This window comes from Rhamphochromis longiceps, linkage group LG7, assembly GCF_057381845.1.
Source record: "Rhamphochromis longiceps isolate RC_006_pf linkage group LG7, R_longiceps_female_GT1.1, whole genome shotgun sequence".
NCBI lineage: Eukaryota > Metazoa > Chordata > Actinopteri > Cichliformes > Cichlidae > Rhamphochromis > Rhamphochromis longiceps.
In genome coordinates, this window is record NC_140563.1 from 69,571,549 (window position 1) to 69,592,241 (window position 20,693).

The following is a 20,693-nucleotide window of genomic DNA, read 5'->3' on the forward strand; positions in this document are numbered from 1 at the left end:
CCTGAGATGGTGCTTGCTCATAGGGGGTCGTGTGATTGTTGGGTTTTTCTCTGTATGTATTATTGTAGGATCCACCGCCTTGAGGCGACTGTTGTTGGGATTTGGTGCTGTATAAATAAAATTGAGTTGAACTGAATTGAGAGCGAACAAGAACATCTTCGTATAGACTACAAGTACCCAGGTCCCGATGGGAGACACCACTAGTTCCACACAGACGAGCAGCTGCTGACCACCTGACACAGCTGCAGAGGAGCAGCTGTTGTGACAGATGCAACAATCGCAGCATGGAGCAGAGAAGTACCAGAGGCTGAGGGAGCAGCAGATGTGGAAGGTCCAGGTGTTCCCTGTAGCAACAGGAACGTTAGGAGCTGAAACTGAATGAAAACACTGATTAAGTTACAGGACAGCAGCTGTATGTTGACCTGAAACTACGTGTTCTAACCGTGTTGTTTCAGCAGCTCCAAGGGTCCAAACGTAAAAATACAGAGCTCATCAAATGAAATAAAATAACACGTTTGTATATTTTTAACTGGTAAAAGAAAATCTGAGCATAGGACTCTGGTTCTGGCCTCCTTACACTGGCTTCCAATTGAATTTAGGATGTATTTTAAAATCCTTTTACTGGTTTTTAAATCCTGAAATGGTCTGGCGCCGTGTCCCCCTCGCTCGCTCAGCTGAGCAGTTGTTGCTCTCAGTCCCTCAATCACGGCTGAAACTTGGAGCGAGCGTCCTCTACTGTGACCCCAACGCTTTGGACGCTCTTCCTCTGCCTGTTAGCTTTTTTCATTTTTACTCACTGGCCTTTGACTCAGTGGGTAACTGACAGTTATTTTATTGTATTTATTATTCTTTTTGTATTTTTTATATTTCTGCTGTACAGCACTTTGGTTGGCCTTGTGTTATTTTTAAAGTGCTATATAAATAAATTATGGCTATGATATTTTCCTGCTGGACAGATGGTCCAGCTCCTTTCCTCCCCTTAGTTTAGGATTCCTGTGACAGCAGTAAATTCCCTCCATCCATCACATTCACTTAACACATAAAAAGGCCAGTTTCTGACTCGGAGGAGACACAAACCCATCTTCAGGGTGGAGGCTGTCCTGCAGCTATCCTTATGCGTGTGCACGCCTGTTTGGCCCTAAATATCATTAGAGTACAGTTATGCTGCCTCTCGGCCAAATCGCTTCAGTAAAGGATGTTTTTAATCTCAGAGAGATGTTTTTACCTGGATGAATGCAAACGTCTCTCTGATCTGACAGCAATATTCTGTCTTCAAAATGACTCGATATCTTTCATGAGCCATATGTTTGGCATGTTTCACAGATTATAGGCTAATATATAATTTACTATGAGTTCCTCTTTGGTCACAGCCCGGATAAATGGGAGGGTTGTGCCAGGAAGGACATCAGGTGTGAAGTCTGTGCCAAATCGAGCACAGGGATTCATCTCTGCTGAAAGCACTTCTTCTTCATGCCTGTCTGAGCCGACAAAGTAAAGACTAATTGATTGGTGGGAAAATGAACAGGAGCAAAGCTTTAATCCTTTTAATTTAGCTCCTAATGTTGATTTGGAGACTTTCTGTAAAGCTGCTGCACAGATGCTCACAGCTGTGCAACTTAAGTGTTGAAAACAACGGAAAGCACACGTTTAGCTGATCTGCACCGTTCTATCACACACGTGGAAGGTTGGGTGGTGCCATGCTGTGGATGCATGAATCCATGAAGCTCCCTCCATCCTTTATCCTTTTAAGGAGGTGATAAAGGTTCTCTGATGCTCCTCTTTTTCATATTCAGACCATTCAAAGAGATCCACTCATTTCACTCAGTTTGACTGCGTTCAGAGATCCAGCTGGAACCTGTGAGGTGTGCGAGGACTATAAGGGACGTGGTTGTGACCGATCATTCGTCATAGTTTATTTAGATCAGTGTGATTCACCCGTGGCCTCCCTGCCCTCCATTCTGAACGTATAACCAGCCAAATACATTCACATCCTTTAAAGATAAATGAGGCGCACACACATCTCAGCAGAGACTCATCAGTATTCACAAGTTCTTCTGAATCCAGTCCACTTCCCTGCAGGCCGTACTAATATATTCCTGTTAAATGTGAAGTATTCCACTTCATTAGCTCAAAGATACCAAGTGACTCGCTTCCGAATGTCACCCTCATTGCCGTGCCGATAACAGCTGCTTATTATTATTGAGCTGCGAGGCTTTTCAGCACGACTACCCACGCAGCCGACAGAGATTACTCGCGTGCTGTTTGTCTCGCTCTCCGCAGCAGTTAGCGTGCATCTGTTCGTTTCCAGCCTGCAGTTCTTTAACATGAACGCCTGACGTGTTCAGTGAGACTCGCAGGACCGCTACTCCTGCACGCGTGTCTGGCTCAGATACTTCCCATCGACCCGCCAGCGCCGGCCGCCCTCTTCAGGTCAGCGCTGATTGTTCCTCAGAGCACGTCCTGCTGATTGTGCATCTGGGCTCTTGTCACATCCTGTAAACCCATCGTCCACGCTCTGTCACACGCAGGGACAAGCAAACACAAACATACCTGTTTGTTTGGGCTCATTTCCCTCCGGCCTCATGCCTGGATGGTTGGCGGTGCCCTGGCCTCTTTGTTTATGTCTGCAGCTCCGGCAGGTGTCACAGCAGCTGGAGGACACAGTATAAAGTCTGCTGCAGGCTCTGTAAATGAAGCCACATGGGATACAGCTTTGGGGGATTAAAGCCCCCTCACGTCTTAAATGTCTTCGGTTTTCAGTGTGGACAGTCAGGTTTTACTCCCATGCATGAGGCTGACTTTAAATCTCAGGCTCAGGGATGGGGGGGCCAAGGGTGCTCCAATGGGCAACATGTAAGAGATGGACGTCTGTGCACATTGTGACCATGCCATGTTTGGAGCCACAACAAAGTGCAAGAGGATTGTTCCAGGTTCGATCGGTCGGGTGAGGATCAATAACCAAAGACTCATAGAACCTGTTAAAAGTTATAGGAGCTGGGAGCAGAGACCTGCTCCTCTCTGTGGTCCCAACACATTTGTTCATTCTGTGTGTTTGCTTGAGCAGCAGATGTGTCACTGCTGAATTGCAGTAATCAATTATTGATTCCCGCCTGGGCTGCAGGGAGTAATTTCATGTCGAGCGTTCAGGTACAGATAAGATGCTCAGACCGAGTGACTGGGAAAAACAGGAGGACAGAAAAACACTGAAGCTCCGTGTTCTGCAGGTTATAGTATGTGTTCACGTGACATAATTATCACTGAGGGTTGAAACTGGTGCAGAAGCGTGCTGAGGTGGGGCGCATTCACATAACTGAGCCTGTATGTAAAATGGCCTGTATTTGTATAGCGCCTTACTATCCACCCATTCACACACACATTCACATACTGTATGTGTGCTTGTGTGGATCAGAGAAAGCTCAAAATACATTCACACCTATTCTTGCTTTGATGATTTCATGATTACATCATATCCCACCTGTCTGTTTGGCTCATCGTGATTGGTCAATAAAAGCTGGATGAAAAATGTCCAAAAATCGTGTCCCTTAAATACAAAATCTCAGAGTTCGTGAGCAGACTGAGTTCATGGACTATAAGATATCACTCACCCTATACTTCACCTTTATTGTTGTGACAGCTGTTTATTTCACAGTCTAAGGAGCTTGGCAACAAAAGTGTCAGGACTTCTTTAACTTTCCTTGAGCAGCTTCTTCAGTTCTTAGAGCGACTGGTGGAGAGTCCCAGATTTAATCCCTGTGGGAGTGTCCCCCCAAGAGGGTCATGGACCCCCTAATGATCCTCTGCCTAATCACACGAGCCAAGGTGTGAAAACAGGTGTGGGTCACAATCAGCCAAGGTTTCAGGTGAACCCACTGTGAAACCTGGCCCCACCTTATCATGTGATTTCCTGAGGTCAGATGGCCCAGGATGTGAGTGGGCGTTAAGGCGTCTGGGAAGGATCTCAGAACTGGATTATAGATGGCAGACAGCTGGTGCTGTAAGCCCCGCCCTCTGTTCTGAAAGATGCTTCTTTCACTCCTCTTTCAAACCATCTGTCTTCTCTGTCCAACACGTGAACATTGGTGTCCTCAAAGAGTGACCTTTGACCTACAGATGCAGATGGACAGAGGTGGCTCTTGGATGTTGTGTCGAGCGTTTACGAAGTGGCTGTTTGGTCTGATCGTGTCCATCTGGGACTTTCCACCAGTCGCTTATAGAACTGAAGAAGCTTCTCAGATGAAACGTCTTCAAGGCAACTTAAAGGAGTCCAGACGCTTTTCCTTACGAGCTCCTTGGACTACGAAGAGCTGCATGACTGAGAACCTTCACAGAGACATTTACTTCACAAATAAATAAAAAACTGTCCAAGCATGACCAGGGAGCACTCCCTTTGCTGGACTGTAAACCTGAGACAGGCTCCATGGTGGCTGTTAAACTCTGTTACGTGTAAAAGAACAATGAGAACCAAACCAGGCAGTAGAAATGTTGGAAGCTGCAAATATGGGAATGAAAAACCAAGCGAAACATGCAGGGTGTGATTAATGGCAGCAACAGCACTTTGTCAGTGTGTGTCTGTAATGAGATTAGTGCCTGCAGACACACGCTTCAGTTTGCCACACATTCTTCTCTGTCGCACCGACTTTTCCAAACATAATCAAGTCTTTAATTCAGGGGTTAAAATGTCAACACGAGCTATTCTTTTTATTTTAGCTGAGATGAGAATAAAGCTGTTATATAACAGGATGCCAAATACGAGGAGTATTTTTACCACCTATTTTAAAGTGGATCAACTCTGGTCCTTTCAAGCTTGATACTTTTATTTTACCCTCCTAGTAGCTGTGCATGATTCATGGTTTAAAATAATCCTTTGTTATGTTTTTCTGAGACCGAAACAAGCTGTTTTAGCATCCCACACTTTCTTCTGATTGGCTGGGCCTCAAAAACATGCTGGTGCGAGGCTCCAGTGTCACACAGACACGTCCTGACTGTGGATTAGATCAAACAAATATTCTCTCTGGATCGTGAATGTCTCTGCAAGCGTCCAGCTGCTCGGCTGAAGGCGGGATCACAGGAAACACTTGGTGAGCAGTCATCTCTGTTCTGTGGGCACTTTAAATGTTTACAGCTGAGCCAAGAGAAGAAGCCAAGTGCAGCAGAAACTGCAGTTCCTCTAGTGTCCACCAGAGGCTCCAGCAGGGACTTGTTTGCAGCAGAAATAAACATGTTCACAGCCACAGAACTATTCTCCCCTTCACAACACCTGTACAGAGGAAGAAGATTGTTATAACTCACCTTATTAGGTTTGCAGGAGCGTGGCCGCTTTGACTGACAGGTGGATGGTGTAGCTGCTACGCTCTGGGTGACCTCAGTCCCTGACCTGAGTCCACTCATGTTTGCAGGATTGTTTGAATTCAGACACATTGGAGGTTTTTCCAGCATTAAGGTCACGCTGATGCATCTCAGTCTGATTTAACTGAAGAATGATGACCTCTGACCTTTACTGAGCCAAGTGAGGCCTGCAGGTGGTTAGATGTTGTTTTGGGTTCTTCTGTGACTTCCTGGATGATTCGTTGATGCGTTCTTGGAGTCATTTTGGTCAGGTGACAGAAGAACCAACACAAAGCTCAGAGAGTAATGGTGACACAAGATCACAGGTGGAATTGGAGGATGACTTGTTGGTTCATGCCTGTATTTGAAGCACATGTGTGGCTGCATGTATGTGGAGTGTCTGACTGTTATTCATCAGGTGACAGAGGCAGCTCTGCCATGTTGTAGCTCAGAGGTGAAGAGGCGAGGTCACAGGTGGCTGACTGATGGTTTGGTGCTATAGATTAACTAGTATTTATTATCATGACAATTGTTAGGCTGCTGATGTAAATTGATTCATTAGTGTATGTTTGACAAAGAATCTGAATTGACATGTCTCACTTTTTATATGGCACGAATCAATGTGTCATTTTATCAGGTGGCAGAGGGGAGGAGCCAGGGCCAAAGGTGAGGCACATCAAGCACAGAATAATAATTTTAATCTGAGGATAAAACGCAGGTACTGAGGATGAAAGAAGCTTCAGTGCACTCAGAAGACTAAAAACATGGCTAAGGTCAACAATGATTCAAATTTAAACAATGCTGCTGTGTGTCCACCAGGAGACACTGGACAGTATAGATGTAAAACAAACATGCCAGCAGTTTATCTCAGTTAACGAGAGGAGCAGGCCTGTGTTTGGCTGCTTCACATAGTGGACATTGAGTTGTTGTGTGGGACATGTAGTCCATGTCTGTTGCTGTAACAGTAGTTCATGTTTAGAATAAAAGATCCCAGCTCGCTGAGTTGATCGGGGCAACTGTGCCTAAAATGTTGCAGAATTTTGCTGAGAGATCTTTTACTTTGTGGTCATCTTAGACGAGTAGTTTTATGGACAAAAACCAGCAGGTCACTCAGTGTTGCCTTAGTGCTAATGTGTCAGAGATGTTGGTGTAACTGAAGTAATGCTGTTAAGTCCTTAAAGTCATATTCTTTTATTGTCACGACTGTATTTGAAGCCATTTTTATTTTTGTATGATACCTGATAGGGCTTCATTCTCTACCATGGCTGAAGTAAACTAAAGCCTGAAATACTTAGTCAGTCATTTGTTTAATAGTAACTTAACATTATATAATTCACATATAAAACTATGAATTGTGATTTTAAATGGTTTATAAGCACGTAGAATAGGATATGTAGGCAAGTATATTTCTCCTCTTTTTATTAAGAAGCAAAAACAAAAAGGACAAAAACAGAAACAGGGCAGGGTTCGGTGGTTGAATCATCCGTCCCCACCAACGCCAAAACCAAATCTACGCCCTTGTTTTACACAGTATAAGGCGCACTTAATTTTCTCCTTTAATTTTCTCAAAAATCATCAGTACGCCTTATGTATGAATTCTGGTTGTGCTTACTGACCTCGAACTGATTTTATGTGGCAAACGGCGCACAGAAATCTATTAAAAAATGTTTTAGTACGACTTTGATAAGCTATGAAGCTTGAAATGCTCCCAGAAATGGCTCCACAGCATGTAAAAATATAATATAAGCTCTGGCAGACTTGGTTCTATGGTAGGTCTTAAAGGGTTAATAAATCAATGTTACGGAAGTAGAGGAAGCGCAGTTTTTGGTTTTCCCCATATTCCAAAATTGCTTCATCTCTTTGCTATTACTGTCGCCTGGCATAATTTGCAGATGATGCTGTTTTTAGCCGCTGCAATTCTTTTGACCAAAACAGGCACAGCTTGATGACATCATCAACATGCGCTATCGCGGTAGAGCGGTATAGTCAAAATCTCTATCGTTGGCCAAATTTATATCGTTTCTATCGTATACCGTTTATACCGCCCACCCCTAGTATGTCCATATTTATACATAATCGATGTTCCAAACTTGTTCTTTGCTTTTTATTCTTGATTCTAGATGAGCTTCCTTTCCTCAGTTTCTGTGAATATTTTGCTTTGTTTGCTTTTCCACATACAGATGAGAGTTTGGAGTAAACATGGTCCAAGTCTCATTTCTCCACAGACCGACTTTTAGTTTTTCCAGCAGTTCTGACAAAGCTGAGCTGTAATCACCAGAACGAGCCCAGATTCGTCCCAGATGTTCCTTCTGTGTCATTTATTTAAAAACACAAACAACTACAGAGGAACCCCGACCTAGCAAATTAATCCGTTCCAGAGGGTCTTTCGTAAGTCGAAGCACCCATTGCACGTTTTGAGTGAGGTGATGCTGAACGATAGGCTATAGGCTAATTGCTAACTAGAACAACAATACGCCGTTCAAGTGGACAGCGAAGCGCAAGTACGGAAGCCAAGGGGTTGTCACATGATTCAGAAGGCATTGTGGGCATTGTAGGCTCAGCCAATCAGAGCCAGCGGATTTCGTTACTCGGGCATTTTGCCGTAACACGGGCAGAAGTATTGCCGTTCAGTGCCTTTGTAACTTGAATTATTTGTGAAACGGGGTAATCGTAAGTCGGGGTTCCACTGTATTTAGTGTTTAAACACACACAAACACACCTTATACATGGTAGAGAATGAAGGCGTGGGCATCTTTCTACCTGTGTGCACAAAGATGTCACACGTGTGGCTCTCGGAGAGAAGCTGCAGGTGTCGCTTTGATGTCAGTAATCGTGTTGGCAGAGTGGGCGTCAGAACTGCTGGAAAACAGTTTGAATAAGATTAGAAATACTCATCAAGCTCACAGATCCTCCTCGTCTGCAAACCTCCTGTCCTCATTTCATCTCCCCCCTTTCTTACAGTTTTCGTCATCTTAATCAAATATCTCCTGTTTGATGCCTGTTTTTCCTCTAAGCTCTCTCCGCTCCCTCGCTTTATTTTGATACTGCTGCTCTGTCTCCTTTATTGTCCATTTCCTTGACCCGTTTCCATCCTTCCAGATATTCCTGTGATGCTGTGTGTCAGTCGGTGATGGGTCTGTCTGAGGAGCACTTTAAGACAGCAAATTAGAGCTGAATTTTAAACTGAAATGTTCCGTCTGAAAGATTACCCCCGAGTCTCTAAAACTTTAAAAGCAGCGGTCCAATTAGGCTGAATGTTGGAGGCAGGAAACTCAAACCACCTGGCATCTGAACTCAGTCCAGTTTCTACCATGGTTTCATACAAATACTTTGTTATGTAATATCACTCCAGCCAATACGCTTTATCGATTCAGAGAAGCTAAACTTCACTGTCTGAACCAAATTTTCCGCCAGTTTCCTGAATCCATCACTCTCTTGGAAAAACTTTAATCGGTTTTCACTTGGACAAAATTTGCACATCTCATTTGGACCAAACTGAACACATTCTCAGGGACGCAGGTTCCCAGGATGTATGCCCCGTGTGGTGGCACGGAGGGGAACCAAGGACATGGTGGAGGGAGGTCGTGGGAGATGATCAGAAAAACAGAAAAAGAAATACAGTGAAAGAATATCAGATTTGATTTTCCAGCCCGAGTTTGCACCTCGCCAGCCACGTCCTTAGTTCAACCCAAATATCTAATCAGCCAATCACATGACAGTAATCAGTGCATTTAGGTATGTATACACGACGAAGACGACCTGGCGTTCCACGTCTCAGACGCCTCCACGGTTGCAGATCTCAGAGCACCTTCGTGCTGGGATGGGAGATTCTCATCATGGATGCGGCCGACAAACCTGCAGCTGGAGATGATGTCACGATGGTGACATGATGGTGTCATGTCAAACGGACACTATCAGACATGATCGGTTTGACAACCAGACACAGGTGAGACAAACTGGGTGCAGGAGCCACTGACACCAGAGAGACCAGCAGAGTGAGCACAGGTACGGCTCAGCACCCAGAGAGTTACCTCCCACCTCCTATCACCTCACGAGGCCAAGGAGAGGTGAGTCCACACGATGGACTTCATGCCAGCTCTGACTGTGTTGTTTCAGCAGGTCGAATAAACTCGCATCAAACATTTGGTGGAAAGTGAAACTGAATTTTTGATGAAGGACAGAAAGCACCAAGTTTGATAAAAACGCAGATTTTACCGTCTTCAGAGATCAGCCATAGCTGGACTGGCCATCGGCCCACCGGGCATTTTTCATTTTTATGGGCTGATGTTTTGTTTTGTGTTTGTTTTTTGTAACGGTATAAACAATGGCAGGTGGGGAATTGGCCAGATGTTGACAGATGTGTATAAATAACTGGCGGAGCTTCCACAGATTCAGTAACATTAGCAAGTGGTGGAGGTCAGCAGGTGGATTTGTGCTGACTTTTTACAGTATGTACTCGCCGAGAACGTGAGCACGGACTCGCGATGTGTACAATTGGAACGCCCGCGTACTTGATGTCACAGGTCCGGAGTTTTTACTGCCGTCCCCTCTTAATTTAACTGTAATATGTTATGAAGCTTAACTTTAATCACAGCCAGACTGTTTACTCAGGAACAAATAAAACACTGAAATAAACCAAACATTAACATTTAGAAGTGACTTTTATATCATGTTTAACCTCAGTAGTGAAATCTCTATTAATAAAAATAGTGTACATGTACATACGTGTACATACCTTAATAAAAACAAGGAGGTGAGATGTTAGAACGCTTTTGTTTTTATTTTAGTGGACACTTAATACAACAGTCCGCTGTTCTCGCCGGCTGTAATGATCCTCGACCTCGCTGTCTGCTATGGAGCTGGCGGGTCACAGACGTCTCCGAAAACGTCGGAGCGCGTTTGGAAATTTATGCTATCTTGATAAATCGAGCAGATGTTTGAAGTTTACACAGCTACATTCTCGCTTGAAAAGAACTTAAAAGTTTATTTTGTGACCCAGAAAGAGGAATATTTAAAAGTTTTTAGCCGCGCTCGTCCGCCATTGCCTCGTTTGAGTTTTGGACGAAATGCATTCTGGGATATTTAGCTGTACCAAGTCCACACAAGTCACCACCGATGCATGCTCGATAAAACGGGCGGAGCGAGAACACATCCGGGACTTTTTCGCGTTCTCGGCTTGATGCGTACTTCGAATTGGAGCAGTACTTGGTCTCCGACTGGTGACGTATCACGAGTACACGAGAACGCAAGTACGCATATTGAGAAAGGCCCATAGACTTTCACAATAAAACAGGAAACAAGAAAACACTACACAAGGACGCAGACTCGACACTGAGAGACAGACAGAATATAACACATGGAACCTGAACTACACTAAATGTGAGACACAACCGAAGAACAAATCCTTAAACATGAATAAACAGAAACATAGAATTCAAATAATAACCAACAAATCACAAAAGTAACAAAACGATCATTCAAGAATAAACCAAAACATAATAAACTCAGCATGCTGGGTCGACCTGACCCAGAACCGTGACGGTTTAGCCCATAATGGTAGGTCCAGCCCTGAGATCAGCTGTTCACATTCGATGGAAACGGAACGGGCCACTTGACAGCCGATCATTTTTACATTGTCATGTGATTTTTTGTGACTTTCCTCTGTGTGAAAACAAACCAAGTTTACAAACTCGTCAGCTGACTGGGACCAGAGGAAACAAGCTGGAGGTGTGAACGCTTTCCCTAGCTCGGATCGTGACTGTCACTAAGACGCTCGCGGGTCCCGTCAGGCAGTTTGGAAACTTTTGAAGTGGAGCCGACAACTCGGCTTCATCCCAGGAATGACAAACGGAGAACAGAGACCCTGAACCACAGACCTCTCCTTCTGTCATCTTGGCTGAAGTGGAACTAAACTGCAAGCAGGTGCGGGTTATTACCCCGATGCACCCAGACACTCCTTCATGTTTAGACCAGCAGCTGCTGATCAGTCAGCCTGACAGCAGCTCCACGGAGCTCCACTGTCCAGAATTCATCAGCAGTCTGTGTGAACGATCAGCCAGCCTCCACTTTGCATCTCTGATGGCCCAGCAGTCGGTAAAAGCAACAGCTGTCTGTTCTTTTCACACTGATTATTTTTCCTGGGAGGGTTTCTCACTCAATCTCTTGAAATAAAAAAGTAGACGTCTCAGTTCTTCCCCCAAATTTCAAGTGTGTGCATTAACCCTTTAAGTTTGCTGGAGCTGTTTGAGATGCACATGTAGGTCAGCAGAGACTTTCCTCCCGAACCTCTCAGGTTTCTGCTCGTGTTAAGCAGCTCTGATGTGCTGTGCTGTAAATCCTCTCCTGCAGTTATTTGTTATTTGTGTGGGATTATAACAGCTGCAGGGCTCAGCCTCATCGAACCAAAACACGCCCATCTCAAACCTCTGCCCTCGGACGAGCACTCTCAGTGCGTCATCAGCTCCCGGCCATTACTGCAGCCATGCTGGAGTCATTTCTGTTCCCCTCGCCTCTGCTCCAAACCTCTCCAAGCTGCTGTTAGAGGACTCACATTACGCCCAGAATAGTGTTTTGTGCAGCAAACCCTGGTTTTCTCTTCAGACTTTAGGTTTCACAAAACTTTACTGTGTTTTCCAGTCTGCACTACATGACCACCGTGATGAACGCATATAATAATAATAAACAGTAGCAGTCATCACCATCATCTGATAATATCTGTGATTACAGTAGGAGCCACTCATAGCATCATTTAGTGAAGCATCACATGTCATGTGAAAACCTCTTGCCAGCCAGTGTTGTTTATTAAAATAAGCTAGCATTAACACTTTGAGCCCACTACAATAAGGAATCAATTCTGAAACTCAATATAGTGCATGATGTCGTCCCCGCCCCCTCATTAAAAAAGGTTTAGCCCATATTTCTTGTTGTCACCTGTGATTCGAGTCAACACCATGGGTATCTGACATTTCAGCACAGGTGCATGAATGAAGGTGAGTGTCAGCGGGGTCGATGGAGGCGCCGGCGTTGTGCCGAGGCATCTACTGTTTCGTCTGCATCAAGAGCATTCGCCGGGCAGGGAGAGCGGATCCACTTGACTCCGCCTCCATTACAACCAAGTAGACCTGGAAGTAGTGACGTGTTGCAGTTAGCGTGTTACACCCTGGAGCCCAGAGGGTTAACGCAGGAAATCCTGAAAGATGTGTTCATGATACTTAGTGTCTATTTAAACATGTAACAATGTAGTTATTTATAAAAAGAGGTAAAAAGTTAGACTTGTATTTGTAACTGATCCTCCTCATGTTGTGTAGCTTTCTGGATTATCCAGGCCTATTGAACATCTCCTGCTGTGGTTGAAAGGTAAAGGGCCGCTCGCTGACGTGCAGCCTCTTCAGCGCCGTCGTGGCCTTTGAGCTGTTGTCGAGTTCTTTTTCTGGCCCGTCAGCACAGAGGATGCAGTCTGGCAGCTCCATTCAGCCTTTTGTATGTGTGTTTCCCGACAGAGGCTGCTGTGAAGCCTCCTGGGTGTCTGACTGCTTCTCCCGCCTGTGCTGAAGAGCTCTGAAGCTCACCTCCCTGAACTTCATTTTTTCAACATTATACTTTTAAATAATAACAAACCAGAAAGTAAGAGATGAAAAAAGGAACACTGCATGGTTCACAGCAAGCAGTTATTCTGAAAATCACGTCCAAATATTTCAGAACCTTTCCAACAGATCCAGTGTGTCACATCCAGTGAAACTTTAACGTACGGTTAATTCATCGTTGTTCATTTTCAGTTCAATTTGATGTATATAAGCACAATCCTCTCCCAGTCCTGGGTCGTTTCAGCCAGACCTTTATGCTTTCTTATAGTTTGATGTTTATGTTTTAGTTCATTTACTTATCTGAAGCTCTATTTTGCCCAGGTTACCATTATAGTTCATTAGATTGCCCTTGTGTTTTCGCCTCCGTGTCCGCCCCAACTGTCATGTTCTGTTTGTCCTTAGTTCTGTCCGTGTCTCAGCTCCCCTTTTCCCTCCGTATGTATTTATAGTGTGCGTGTTCCTCATTGGTTCATCATGTTAAGTCTGTGTTTCTTAATCTGTCATGTTTCATGTCTGCGTATCATTATGTTTCCTGTTTTATTTTGAAGAGGTCTGGTGTCATTGGCTGTGTCCCAATTAAGAGACCGCACGCTTGAAGTACGCATTTTAAGTGCGATTACGTCACCGCCACGCGACGACGGCTGTCCCAATTCAAAGTGTGCTTCAAATGCATACTCCAAATGCGCCGTCGATTTCCCCAAATATCAAGCGTGGTCCGGTGCACGCTTCGTGGTCCCATATATCCCACAATTCATAGCGCGGCGGTGGATGTGGATAATTTTGCCGCAAAATACGGCAAAAGGGAGCGGCCGAAGAGTTATTTTTTTCCCAAACTTTATTGAAATGATAAAGCGAACAGTCAGTCATTCCAGTTCAGTTTGTACAGTAGACATACAAGGCAAATAAGAGTAACAATATACAGCACAATGAAATAAGAAGGATAAATAAATAAAGGATAAAAAAAGAAAAAAAAGGGGGGGAATGTGACAGACTTCATAACAACTTTGTACTTGAAAGTTGTGACAGCTCATTCCTTAAACATTTCTGAATGAATTTCAATCAATGATAAACCTTTTTTATTGGAAGTTAATTTAAGAGAGTTTAAGTAATATTCAGTTTCAATCAAAACCAAATTAAATGATGGGGTTGAGTTTAGAAATTTACATTTATGTATATGGCATTTCCCTAATAAGATGGAGCGGCCGAAGAGTGAACTAAAGTACTGAATATGACGTCACTTATTTATGTGCGAATGTTTAATAATTAAAGTCAGTCATATATCCACAAACACAACAAGCTGAAAGTCAGATAGAGGTCTCTCTCTGTCTCTCTCATATATATATATATATATATATATATATATATATATATATATATATATATATATATATATATCTATATATAGGGACTGCTCTCACAGCTAGAGATTGACGAGGTACAACACAAATGCTACGGCAAGGAGGAGTCAGGACGCCAGGTCAGGGGGGAGATATCATCACCCCCACCCGAGATTGGGTACATAGCCCCAAGTGTGATAGGAGAAGGATCGTTGAGTGCGAGAGGAACTGACCTGAAAAATAGGATCATGGCCAAGCTTGAAACCTGGATCCCCCGTAGCCGGTTACCAAGATTACGTGAAGTACCCTCAGAAGGTCTGCTAGATGATGTTAATGCAGCACTACGGGCAATACCTACAACCACGATTACCGACACTAACAAGCTGATCTACAATACGGCAGCAGTGATCAGTGAGATGCTTGGCTACAAGTTGAACAGCCACAAGGGGCAGTACCCTCCATGGAGAAGGAGGCTAGAGGGCAAGATCAAAGTAGCACGGAGGGAGGTTAGCCAACTAACAGAGTTGCAGAAAGGTGCGACAAATAAGGTGCCTAAGAAATACAGCAAGCTGTCCATACCTGAGGCCTTGGAAACTGCCAAGCAAAGACTCACAGCCTTGGCCAGCCGCTTGAGGAGGTACACCAGAGAGATAGAAGGCAGGAGAATAAACCAGCTGTTCTCCACAGAACCAGCAAAGGTGTACTCTCAGTGGCAAGGGAACAATAAGAGAACAGCACCACCAAGGCTGGAGACGGAGCAATACTGGAAGAGCATATGGGAGAAGGATGCAACCCATAACGGCAATGCTCAGTGGCTAGAGGATCTGAGGGCAGACCACAGCGACCTCCCTGAACAGGGTCCAGTAACCATCACAGTGGCAGATATCCAAGAAAGGGTCTCCAGTATGAAGAGTTGGACAGCACCAGGGCCCGACATGGTTCACGCCTACTGGCTGAAGAAGCTGACTGCACTCCACGAGCGTCTGGCAGCACAAATGAACCAGCTGCTAGTTAACGAGAGACACCCGGAATGGCTAACCGAAGGTCGGACGGTCCTGATCCCCAAGGACCCCAAGAAGGGAGCGGTCCCCTCCAACTACCGACCAATAACCTGCCTCAGTACTACATGGAAGCTCCTGTCAGGCATCATATCGGCTAAGATGAACAGGCACATGGGTCAATACATGAGCGGGACACAGAAAGGAATTGGCAAGAATACCAGAGGTGCAAAACACCAGCTACTGGTAGACAGAACAATCAGCCGAGACTGCAAGACCAGACTGAGCAACCTGTGCACTGCCTGGATTGATTACAAGAAGGCCTATGACTCAATGCCCCACAGCTGGATACTGGAATGCCTAGAATTGTACAAGATCAATGGGACCCTAAGAGCCTTCATCAGGAACTCAATGGGGATGTGGCGTACAACACTAGAGGCCAACTCCAAGCCCATAGCACAAGTTACCATCAAGTGCGGGATCTACCAAGGAGATGCTCTGTCCCCACTGCTGTTCTGCATAGGCCTGAACCCCCTCAGTGAGATCATTAACAAGACTGGCTACGGATACCGACTACGGAACGGAGCAGTTGTCAGCCACCTCCTGTACATGGATGACATCAAGCTGTATGCCAAGAGTGAACGAGACATCGATTCACTGATCCACACTACCAGGCTATACAGCAATGACATTGGAATGTCGTTCGGACTGGAGAAGTGTAGTCGGATGGTAACAAAGAGAGGGAAGGTAGTCAGAACTGAGGGGATTGAACTACCAGAAGGCAACATTGCAGACATAGAGGACAGTTACAAGTACCTGGGGATCCCGCAGGCAAATGGGAACCATGAAGAGGCCGCTAGAAAGGCTGCAACCACCAAGTACCTGCAGAGGGTCAGGCAAGTCCTGAGGAGTCAGCTGAATGGTAAGAACAAGATCCGGGCCATCAACACATACGCCCTGCCCGTGATCAGGTACCCTGCTGGGGTAATAGGCTGGCCAAAGGAGGAGATAGAAGCCACTGACATAAAGACAAGAAAGCTCCTGACCATGCATGGAGGGTTTCACCCCAAGTCCAGCACCCTGAGGCTGTACGCTAAGCGGAAGGAAGGGGGCCGGGGACTGGTGAGTGTCAGCACCACAGTCCAGGATGAGACAAGGAACATCCAAGAATACATTGGGAAGATGGCCCCAACTGACCGAGTGCTCAGTGAATACCTCAGGCAGCAGAAACCCAAGAAAGAGGAGGGAGACGAGGAACCATCATGGAAGGACAGGCCCCTGCACGGTATGTACCACCGGCAGATAGAGGAGGTGGCTGATATCCAGAAATCCTACCAGTGGCTGGACAAAGCTGGACTGAAAGACAGCACAGAGGCACTAATCATGGCAGCACAAGAACAAGCTCTGAGTACAAGATCCATAGAGGCTGGGGTCTATCACACCAGGCAAGACCCCAGGTGCAGGCTGTGTAAAGATGCCCCAGAGACAATCCAGCACATAACAGCAGGGTGCAAGATGCTAGCAGGCAAGGCATACATGGAACGCCATAACCAAGTGGCCGGCATAGTGTACAGGAACATCTGTGCCGAGTATAACCTGGAAGTCCCGAGGTCAAAATGGGAGATGCCCCCAAGGGTGGTGGAGAATGACCGAGCTAAGATCCTGTGGGACTTCCAGATACAGACGGACAAAATGGTGGTGGCTAACCAACCGGACATAGTGGTGGTAGACAAACAGAAGAAGACGGCCGTAGTGATCGATGTAGCGGTTCCGAATGACAGCAATATCAGGAAGAAGGAACACGAGAAGCTGGAGAAATACCAAGGGCTCAGAGAAGAGCTCGAGAGGATGTGGAGGGTGAAGGTAACGGTGGTCCCCGTGGTAATCGGAGCACTAGGTGCGGTGACTCCCAAGCTAGGCGAGTGGCTCCAGCAGATCCCGGGAATAACATCGGAGATCTCTGTCCAGAAGAGCGCAGTCCTGGGAACAGCTAAGATACTGCGCAGGACCCTCAAGCTCCCAGGCCTCTGGTAGAGGACCCGAGCTTGAAGGATAAACCGCCCGCAGGGGCGTGCTGGGTGTTTTTTTTTCTATCTATCTATCTATCTATCTATCTATCTATCTATCTATCTATCTATCTATATATATATATATATATATATATATATATATATATATATATATATATATATATACACACCTATATATATACACACCTATCTATCTATCTATCTATCTATCTATCTATCTATCTATCTATCTATCTATCTATATAGATAGATAGATAGATAGATAGATAGATAGATAGATAGATATATATATCATAATAATCTGACAATACTATAATATTGGCCATATTATATTTACATTACCACAGTGAGATGACTTTAGTCTCATGACCAACATCAGCTAATTGTTATTTACTAGCTAATCTTAAATGACTGTTCAGCACAGACATGAAGCCCAACAATCATGTTTACAGTCCCGTGGTTTCAGCCTCAGATACTCAACTAATCAAAGTGATGTCATGACAAAAATGAATGACCAACAAAACATTTTTCTCCTTTTTTCTGTCACACAATGCTGTATGTAACGTGTCTCGCGGTTAGTATTATGGTTGCTAGGCAACCTGAACAGCGCGACGAAGCGTATACCGTCCCATTTCACAAGCCTCTCACTTCCGCACTTCTCGTACTTATAGTACGCACCGTAGTGCGCGTACTTCAAGCGTGCAGTCTCTTAATTGGGACACAGCCATTATGTTCATCATTCATATCAGCTGTTTCCCCCTGTGTTTCCACTTCCCCTGATCACTTCCTGCCTGTATTTAGTCTGTGAGTTTTCACAGACTTGTCCGTTCGTCCTGTTATGTCATGCTGTGTTTCCAGGTCCATGAATTCACGCCAAGGATTTGTGTTTCAGGTTTTTCACGTCAGATCTCCACATTTATCTTCATGTTCTAGGTTTGTTATGTTTAGCTCACCCAGTTTAGGTTGTCGCTCAGTTTCACCGTTTGCCTCTTTTTTTTTTGTACGGTTTTACCAGCCTTCAATAAACTGCTCGCCCTTTGTTAAAATCAAGTCTAGTTTTGGTGTGTCTTCACTTCACACCTTCTTACTCTGTCAGGGCTCTGTGTGCGGGCAGGCGGAGGTGAGGATCCAAACGCAGGACTCTGAGACTGAGTTGAAACTGAAAACCTTAGCTTTATTGCTGGTGATAAACAAAAACATGAACTGAACACTGACAACTGAAACACACAGGCATAATTCTGAGGGTACGACGCGACACCGAGCACGGGAAAACACAGGGCTTATATACACAGTAATGAGGGAATGGGCAACAGGAGGGAGACACAGCTGGGAGAGATCAGGGCTGACGAGACAGGCGGAGCAAAGCTGCACACACTAACATAAGACAAAGACTTTCACAATAAAACAGGAAACATGAATCACTACTCAAAGACACGGACTCGACACAGAGAGGCAGACAGAAAATAATACATGAAACTCAAACAATACATGAGACAACAAATCCTGACCACGAAGAAACAGAAAGATTCTGGGATTCTAATAATAATCGACAAAGCACAAGAGGAACAAAACGATCATTCAAAAAATAAACCAAAACATAATAATCTCACAATGCTGGGTCGAACCGACCCCGGACCGTGACACACGCAGTCAGCTTCCCCACTATGACAAAATCACTTTTTGTGATTCTGTCACCTGATTATTAAGCCTTAAGTGCTTAATACTGTAAGGTAAAGACCCTAGAATAACACAGAGAAACCCCAACAATCCGATGCCCTCCTATGAACAAGCACTTTGGCGACAGTGGGAAAGAAAAACGTACTTTTAATAGGAAGAAACCTCCAGCAGAACCAGGCTCATGGAGGGCCGGGTTCAGATGTTAGGTTATAGGTGCTTAGGCATGAAAAAACGCGCTCAGTGAATGGGTGAGTGAGGGTGGTAGTAATCCGGTCTTTAAGTGATGACGTGACGAATCCTAATTCCGCAGTATATGAATGACTAACCTCACATTGTGGATGGATTATCTCAGTTGTTCTCCTGGCTGTAGGGATGGGTACTGGTGTCCGGTGCCATGATGGCACTGGTTCTGACATAAACGGTAGTAACCAGACCGAAAAGCAGTGCACATTTCGGTGCTTTATTTCGGTGCTTTTTTTTCCTGAGCTGTGATACACTTTAGATTCTAGCCAATCATTTTACGTTTCCGAGGATAGTAGGCGGGTCCAGGTACGTACGTTCTTTTATGCAGAGCTACAGATTAAAAATGTCCAAGGCGAAGCGGTCAAAAGTCTGGCTGTACTTCACAGCAAAATATGCAAACTCAGCAGCAACAAGTGCTTTAAGGTGATACTGTGATACTGTCAAAGGAGGTAACACCTCAAATCCGATGAAACACCTGGCGACGCATAGCGTTTTTTTTAAAAGCCCAGAAATGGACCGTATTTGATAGCTCGCTGCGAGACCTCACACCGAGCACATCTACTGCGGGTGGGTTGCCTGTTATGCAACATACCCAAAAACCCAAAGAGGAGAGTCCTGGCCCCTAGCCCTGCCAGTGTAGCAGAAATGATGAGGATGATGATGCAGCAGCAGCCGTTCTTCTCTGCGTGAGTAGCTTAATGTTGTTCGTGTGTAATTTACGTTGAGTAGGCTAACCACGTTATTACATTAATGCATGTAAGGTGAACTAGCAAACATCATCATAGCTACATGCTGCTGTCTTCTTGTTTGATGGCAGATACTCCCTTCACCCTGGCCAAAAAGGCTAAAATGACCAAAGAAAAAGTGGGAAACAGTTAAACATGAGAGGTTTTTGGACAAAGTTTGTGTTTTTCCATTGTTTAAGCACTGCTTCCAGCCAAGAGTGATACCATATATGCCCCATAGCTGCAGAAAAGGCTAACATTGTTATCTTTTTACAAAAAACAGCTGAACATAAGTGGTTTTTGGACCAATTTTGTGTTCTCCATTCTTTAAGCACCGGTTTGAGCACCGTTTGAGCACCGTCACCGTCTCAAAAGTACCGATTCGGCACCGGTATCGGATAAAACCTAAACGATACCCATCCCTACCTGGCTGAAGTTTGGTCCTTTTACAGCATCCTGCCATGCGATTACATTTGTTCCTGACCACCGAGAACACTCACGTTAACTTTTATCGAGTGGAAAAAAAGTTAGCTTGTTTATATTATGCTAACATAGCTGTGTCGCTAGCGGTCACGCAGCACATCATTATATACCAGCTAGCCCAACTTCAGTAGCCCTACAAACGTCACTGCTGTTTAGTTTTCTGTCTTCATTTATGTTGGAAGTGATAGCAGAGCTGTACGTTTTAATTTGTTTCCAAAACCCCGCAGTCAGGACATGCTATATTGTATTTAGATAGAAGCTAGCGAGCTAACTCCCTGCTAACTTCTAACTC